Here is a 7,593-nt window from a genome sequence, read left to right as displayed (position 1 = left end):
GACCGTCGTCCTCTCAGTTTTATTAATTATTGAATTATTTCCAGATCTTTGACAGACTTCTCTTTTTGTTGTTCATGAACTTCACTCCTTCCTCTTTCCATTTCACACTATCTGATCAGGCCGCCATATTTGAATAGATGGTGTGTGATTAATCCCTCTGACTCAAGTTTCTAACAGGTGGGGTTTTCTGCATGTCGGCATGGAAAAATGCTGGGTGGAGTGAAATTCTCCATCGCTGAGGGGATTCTCTGGGGTCTCCTTACGCCTACCTCAGAGACCTGAAGTGGTCTCTGCACTAAGTGAAAGAAGAAAATGTCATGGCATGGAGTTAAAGACTAAAGGTTAGAGGAATGTTGAAGGTCTTTTGTGATCAGATAAATATGAGTAGAACTGATCTGAACTTCAAACATGCAAATGAAAGGAGCAGAAGAATTCACATTTATCTCTGTCAGCTGTCTGACATCTTTTAAAAGAATATTTTTAGTTTCGTTCCAGTCCCAAATCTCAAAGACACAAATATGCACATCTAGGAAAACACGCTGTGACGATCAGAACATCAGTGATGTTTACAGAGCGTAAACTGAGAACAATCAGTCGACGTCCAACACCTTTGATTTCAGTCACAGATTAAAGATTGGATATCTAGCAGGGTGTTTCTTCAAAAGATTACAAACATCTGTAGTTGTCTTGATGAAAGTGGGAAAAGAACTAACTAGAACAGCGTGGCTCTTGAGTGATGATTTGTGGCTCTTTTATGTCTAAATTTGAAATATTATTCCCCAGAAAACCTTTGAAAAGGGAAACTAGGACCTCAGAAATTATCCATTGCAAGTCACGTTAATCAGTTTGAATCCCCAAATTAAAACAGGTGGCTTTAATTTTCATGCTTTATTTTTAGTCTGTATATTTCCATCGCCCTTATTTGCAATTTTTTGCCACTTTAAATCCATTTACACGTCTCTAAGCAAGCTTTTGCCATTTCTTTTTGGCACTTTTTGCCCATTTTTACTACTTCTATCCCATTTTGCCACCAGTGCCTCTTTTATACTGCTTTTTGTTATTAGCAATTTTTTCCCTTTTTCGCTATCTTTTGCCACTTTTCGCCCATTTAAGCCGCATATTGCCATTGAATGCCACTGTTTTCAACATTCTTGCCACTTTTTGCTGCTTTTTGACCATTTTCCCCACATTTTTGCCCATTTAAGTCACCTTTATACTCATTATTTTGCCATGTTTTGCTGTGTTTTGGCCATTTTTTGCCACTGTAACTCATTTTTGGTAACTTCACCCATTTTTGCCACTTTCTGCCCTATTTTGTCACTTCTTCTCCCTGTTTTTTCACTTTTCACCCACTTTTTGCCATGTCATGCCTACTTTGCCCCCTTTTTGCCACTGTTTGACCATTAAATGCAACCTTTAACTTATTTTTAGTGCCACTTAAATCAGTTTTTGCCACTTTTCACTACTTACATTGTGGCTCTTGCAAATGCATTTTTCAACATTTTGGCTTTTTGGTTGAGCAGAGTTGAGTAACGCTGAACTAGAACTATTGCCTGGTGGTTATGTGACTGTGAGGTAAACATTACCTAAAAACATAACACCTTCAGCTCTGGGAGTCCCTACTATGAACTGTTTTTAAGAAGAAATATGTTCTTAAAACACACTTAGGCACTTTTTATGAAGATTAAACATTCACCAAAGTTTTATCCTCGCAGTTCAGAACAAAATCTAACACACTAGAGCACTCTATTGAACCTCTGAGGGCTGATATGGCAGGATAAGATGTATAATTTTGCATTTATCAGCAGTCTAGATTTAGAATGACAGAATTTTTAATTCTAGTTCATTGATAATTATAAATTTAACACTTGTATAATCAAGTAATATGCATACACACATGACTTATATGGTCAAGTACTCATTTAAACATGCAGTATTTGATCTTTTCTGCAAATTTTAAGATTATGAAATTAATTTTGCTTCACATATGACTTTTAAATGATATCCCAGCATCAGTTCCTCTATTTTAATTCATCTGAATGTCTCCCTTTCTTATTACATCACAATAAATGTCATTTCTGATGAAAGCACCTGAACCAGGGATTTCATCGTTATGTTTGTAGCATGTTTTGACATCCACTACTGGTGTTAAAATTATAATTATATCTTCCTCTTGTGGTTTCATTTAGAGCAGAACTACATCCCCTACAATAATCATAGTAGTTAAAAACATTGTGATTGTTTTTATGATTTGATTTAATTTGGATTTTACTGATCTCTCACCCCTGTGAGCCTTCTGTGTTTGCATCCTGTCCTGCAGTCACATGCCATGGAGAGCTTCAGAAAGACCCGGAATCAGCAGTTAAGTTTTTTAGTGTGTGTAAAAGATATAAACAGTTTCATTTTTGCTAAGGAACATAATTGATAAAAGCAGCCTTACACTACAGAAATTATATGTCTGTCAAATTTAAAAGCAAATCAAAAATCATGCCAGGATTTTTGTATGCAGAGATTTATCCAGTTCTCTGAATCTTTTTATTGATTTATTTTATGCCTTTATTTAGATAGGAGGACAGTGGATAGAGCAGTAAATAGAGATTAGTCACGTGAGAAAGAGGCTGCAGGCCAGACCTGAACCCACGGGGCGCGACCTAACCCACATTCTCTGAAACTTTAGGTGATATTATTGACTTTAGATGATGAAATCTCTAACTTCCTTTTAGTCACACATTAAGGAACATTGTTCATAAACCGTTCACACAGTCATTCACAAAGTGGAGAACTTTACAACATCATTGATCGAGCCTTTCAGGAGGGCTCTGTTTATTCCCAGTCATGGTACTATCACCTGTCATCAGTTAACCTACTTACCTGTGGAATGTTCCAGGTACACTGCTCAAAAGGATAAGTGGAGAATACAATGGATAGATCCCCAGCCTTTTTGGAATTGGGGTTTTATGTATGTAGTTTTGAGCAATCTACAACTTTCAAGCCTTTTCTTGCTCCTGTCCCAGCTTTTTTGGAACATTTTGCAGGCATCAAATTCAGAATGCATGTATAGTTCCACAAATGTAATGTAGTTTATCAGATTGGAAGTTAAGTTTGTCTTTAAGTTGTTTTTAGTTGAATATGGGCTGAGGAGGATTTGCAAATCACTATTCTCATGTTTATCACAATTTACATGTCCTAGCTTTTTTGGAATCGGGTCTGTAAGTCAAAAGCTTAAGGTGGAACATAAGCACTGACTCATCATGGTAAAATGTAAAATAAAACACATAAATGTCAGTTTCTGTGCACTATTGATCTTTTGCATTTTTTTTTTTCCAGTCACTCATCTGCGTCCCATTTTTGGGTCCTGCCCCACCTGTTGAAACCACTGTTTTAGATAACACTGTAACCCCGGTGAGTTCACCCCTAATTCTCCTAAGACAATAGTTTCCAACTTTCTTCCCTCTGCGATTGTTAGCTAACTTCACTCACCCCCACGAATTGTAATCCCATGATCAAGTAGGTGGTTTTTAAGAACTTGTCATCAAACAATATTTTGAATTTCCCTGAAATACGCACTGTTTTTTGTGGCTGTGGGAGTGATCATGAAATGGAAATTAGTCTCCCCGAGTGCAGCTAAACCGAGAACTGAAAGGTGATGGTTTTGAGCAGAGTGGAAATAAAGGGTTGCACTGCTCCCTCCCTCTAGTGGAACCACAAGTAGAGACTTCCCCATCGCCTACGCCGCCTTCACGATTCACTCTAACCTTCTGCACTCCCCAAATAGTCTCTGAATCAAACAAGCTCTCTGATGAAGCATGCATGCTGTTTGCCCTTTTTGCCTTGTGTAACAGGACCAGTACCACCAGGGGCATAGCTAGGGGTTTTGGGCCCCCAGAAAGAACATTACACAGGCCCCCCCTTAACTGGCTTGCCAAGCAACAAATGTTGCATCATTTTTCACAAATATCTCTGCATTTTAATGTATGTTTGAACCATAATCATAATAACTAATGGTGGTTAGGTCCATAATGACTCATAATTTATGAGCAATATCTTTACTATGGTTAAACTGAATTTACTTCCATTATTTCACAGCACTGGACTACACCATTTGGACATTTTTTAGGGAGTAGCAGAGGCCCCACAGTTTTTATTTTACTCTATTTGGTACAAATTTCAATCTGTTGACCAATTCATTTTGTAGCTTTTGATTCAATAATGACACTAATACTGAGAAAAATTAGATAAAAACACTTTTTATTGCAGGCTCCTCAAGGGCCCCTTCCTACTGTGGGCCAAGGTAATCAGTACCCCCCCCCAAAAAAAAAAACAAAGAAGAGGCAAAAATAGGCTAAAAGCTTCAATCAGTGGGAGAAAAATGGCAATAAATGGCAGAAAGCAACAACAATGGGTGGGAAGTGACCAAAAAATGAGATAACGGTGGCATTAATGGTCCCAAAGTGGCAAAAATATGGCAAAAAATGAGTGAAAAGTGACTAAACTGGGAAAATTCTGAAAATAGGTGGAAAAATGGGCAAAAAGTGGCAATTAATTGCAAAAAGCAGCTTAAATACGGGGGAAGTGGCAAAAAAAGGCAGAAAGGGGGAAAATATAACAAAAAGCAGGATTAAAGTGTCAAAAATGGGCGAGAAGTGACAAAAAGAAATGGCAAAAGCAGCAAACATTGGGAGAAAAATGACAAAAATGGTCCCAAAGTGGCAAAAACGTGGCGAAAAATTTGTGAAAAGCGATTTAAATGGGCCAGAAGCATCAAAGAGTGGCAAAATGGGAAATAAGTGGCATTTAACTGCAAAAGGCAGCTTAATTTGCATCGAGGATCACTGCTTTAGTCACTTTTGATGTGATAATTTCACAAATTACTAAGAAAAAATAAACCAAATACACTTTTCATTGCAGGCTTCTCAAGGGCCCCTCCCTACTGTGGACCTAGGTAATCAGTACCCTTTTCCCCCCTGTGCTATGACCCTGAGTACCACCAAACACAAAGACCTGAAGTCTTATGTAGTGCTTCTTGGCTGAGGAAGCAGAGATCAGTCAGCAGACACATGCTGAACCAAACCCCAGCTGCTTCAACAACTTACTTCTCCTCTTTGCAGGATTGACTCTCTTCTGTGTTGCCATTGTTCTCTACTTGTTTGCTCTCTTTACTCCTGTCATTGTTGTGCTCGCATGAGAAGAGCAGAAATGTTAAATGAGCTGTTTCTGTGGTGTAAAGGCTGTCAGACATTCCTGTCGGTTTGAATTCCTAGCATACACGAGTTATGCACACATTCCCCTCTTAGACCCACGGTTGGTGTACTGCTATGTACTGCTTTAACATCTGCTATGTCATTCTTGCTTCTTCTTCATCAGTCCTGCATGCAAATATGTATTCTGTTATAAATAAATACAATTTTAAAGAAAGGTTTGTCCTCGTCTCTGCAGAACGGATTTGAATGCAGATGCATCTGAAAATATTAAACTATCATGAAATGGTTTGGTGATGATTACTGCTGACTGCTAACACAAATAAAATTCCCAGTTTCTTGAAATATTAGAATATCACAAAACACCAGGAAAAAGGTTTAAGATACAAAAATGTCAACCTCAGAATCAGAATCATTTTTTATTTGTCTGTTTTCCCTAAATGCAAACTGGTGAGGGTCAAATGTGGGTGAAAGTCCTTGGATGATGTGGCTTCTGATCAGTTTCTTGAAGCACTTCCTTATGACTGGAGTCAGAGCAATTGGCCAGAAGTCATTTAGGCTGCTGATGGGGGTCTTTTTTTGGGACAGGGATGATAGCTGAGGACTTAAGGCAGGGTGGGACGGTGGCCTGAGCTAAGGACAGGTTGAAAATCTTTGTAAAGACCCCAGTGAGCTGGTCTGTGCAGTCTTTTAGGCCCCTGCCAGGGATGCCATCAGGTCCTGCTGTTTTCCTGGGATTTACTCTTCTTAGTACACATCTCACGTTATGTTCCTCCACCATGAAGGAGTAGCTGGTGTTGGCTGTTGGATGAGAAAGAGCTGCTTCTGATGTTGTCTGTTTGAAGCGGACGATGAAACAGTCCAGCTCTTCTGCCAGTGCAGCATCGCCATCCACAACATTGGGTCTGGGTTTGTAGTTTGTGATATTCTGGACCCCTTGCTCTGGAGGTGGTCCTCAATTTTGTTTTTGTAGTCCTGTTTGGCCTGTCAGATGCCCCTTTTCAGGTCTGCCCTGGCTACACTGTACAGTTCCATGTGACGGTACCGGAAGGCGATGTTCCTGTTCCTCAGCAGGGTCCTGACCTCTCCTGTCATCCAGGGTTTTTGGTTGGAATACACCCGGATGCGTTTGTCCTTGGTGACTGTGTCTGTGCAGTACTGGATGTACCAGAGTACAGATGTTGTGTACTCCTCCAGGTCTTGGGACTCAAAGATGCTCCAGTCTGTGTTTTCAAAACAGTCGTGCTGTGAGGAGACTTGTCTCTTGATGGTTTTTGAGGTTGGGGGGGGGGTCTCTTTTCCTGAGGGGGTTGTAGGCTGGTAACATAAACAGGGATATGTGGTCTGACTGGCCTAAGTGGGGTGATGGTTTTGGCCCTGTATCCCTGTTTAATGTTGGAGTAGACTTTATCCAGTAGGTTTTTTCCAAGTGTAGCACAGTTCACATGCTGGTGGAACTTGGGAAACCTTTTAGAAAACCATGTTCATTTTTGCCCACTGTGCTTGGTCAGAGCTCCTTTTTCATAAATTACTGCATAAGTACAACATGGAGCCAATCTGTGGCACTGCTGAGGTGTTAAAATGCCCTGGGTGCTCTGATAGCAGCCTTCAGCTCATCTGGATTGTTAAATCTGGTGTCTCATCTTCCTCTTGACATTTCCCCACAGATTCACTGTGGGGTTCAGGTCCGACTCAAACACAGTGAAACCATGCAGTAAACCAGTTTCTGGTGGTTTTGGTTTCGCTGTGGGCAGGTGAAATAGAAATCAGTATCTCCATAAATTTCTTAGCAGATGGTAGCATGAAGGTCTCTAAGATCTCCTGGTAGATGCTTGACAGTGTTGACTCTGGACTTGATAAAAACCAGAGGACCAACAGCAGCAGAAGATGTGCACCCCAAACCATCCCTGACTGTGGAAACTGAAAACACTGGACTTTAAGCCAGTGGTTTTCAATCTTTTCTGGCCCAAGACACACCTAAGATCAAGCCAAATCCCAAGGCACACCAACATTATATCTGTACAAAACATCTTTTACCTGTTACAGTAAATCCAGGCAGGCCACAGAGTCAAGCGCTGCCATATAACTGAGAACAGCTGACGGCAAGCTGTTTCATTCATTTAGCATGCTATTGGCAAATCGCACTCATGCTGCCATATTTAAACTGCTCTAGCCTGGCTATGCTTTGGCCTCCTCCACCCCAGCTCCTCCTTTATTCTGCCTCTGATGTTATAAGTGTGACTCATGATGCCTGCTCTGATCTGGGCTTTTTGCTGCTTCTCTCCCTGCTCCAGGCTTTCCTTATAAAACATTCATGAAAGCAATGAGTGCAAATGTATATCTGCTAATAAAGAAATGAGTTCATAGCTGTACATCAGGTGTGTTTCTTGACAAA

This window comes from Cheilinus undulatus, linkage group 14 (assembly GCF_018320785.1).
Source record: "Cheilinus undulatus linkage group 14, ASM1832078v1, whole genome shotgun sequence".
Classification (NCBI taxonomy): domain Eukaryota; kingdom Metazoa; phylum Chordata; class Actinopteri; order Labriformes; family Labridae; genus Cheilinus; species Cheilinus undulatus.
Note: the sequence above shows the minus strand (reverse complement) of the source record.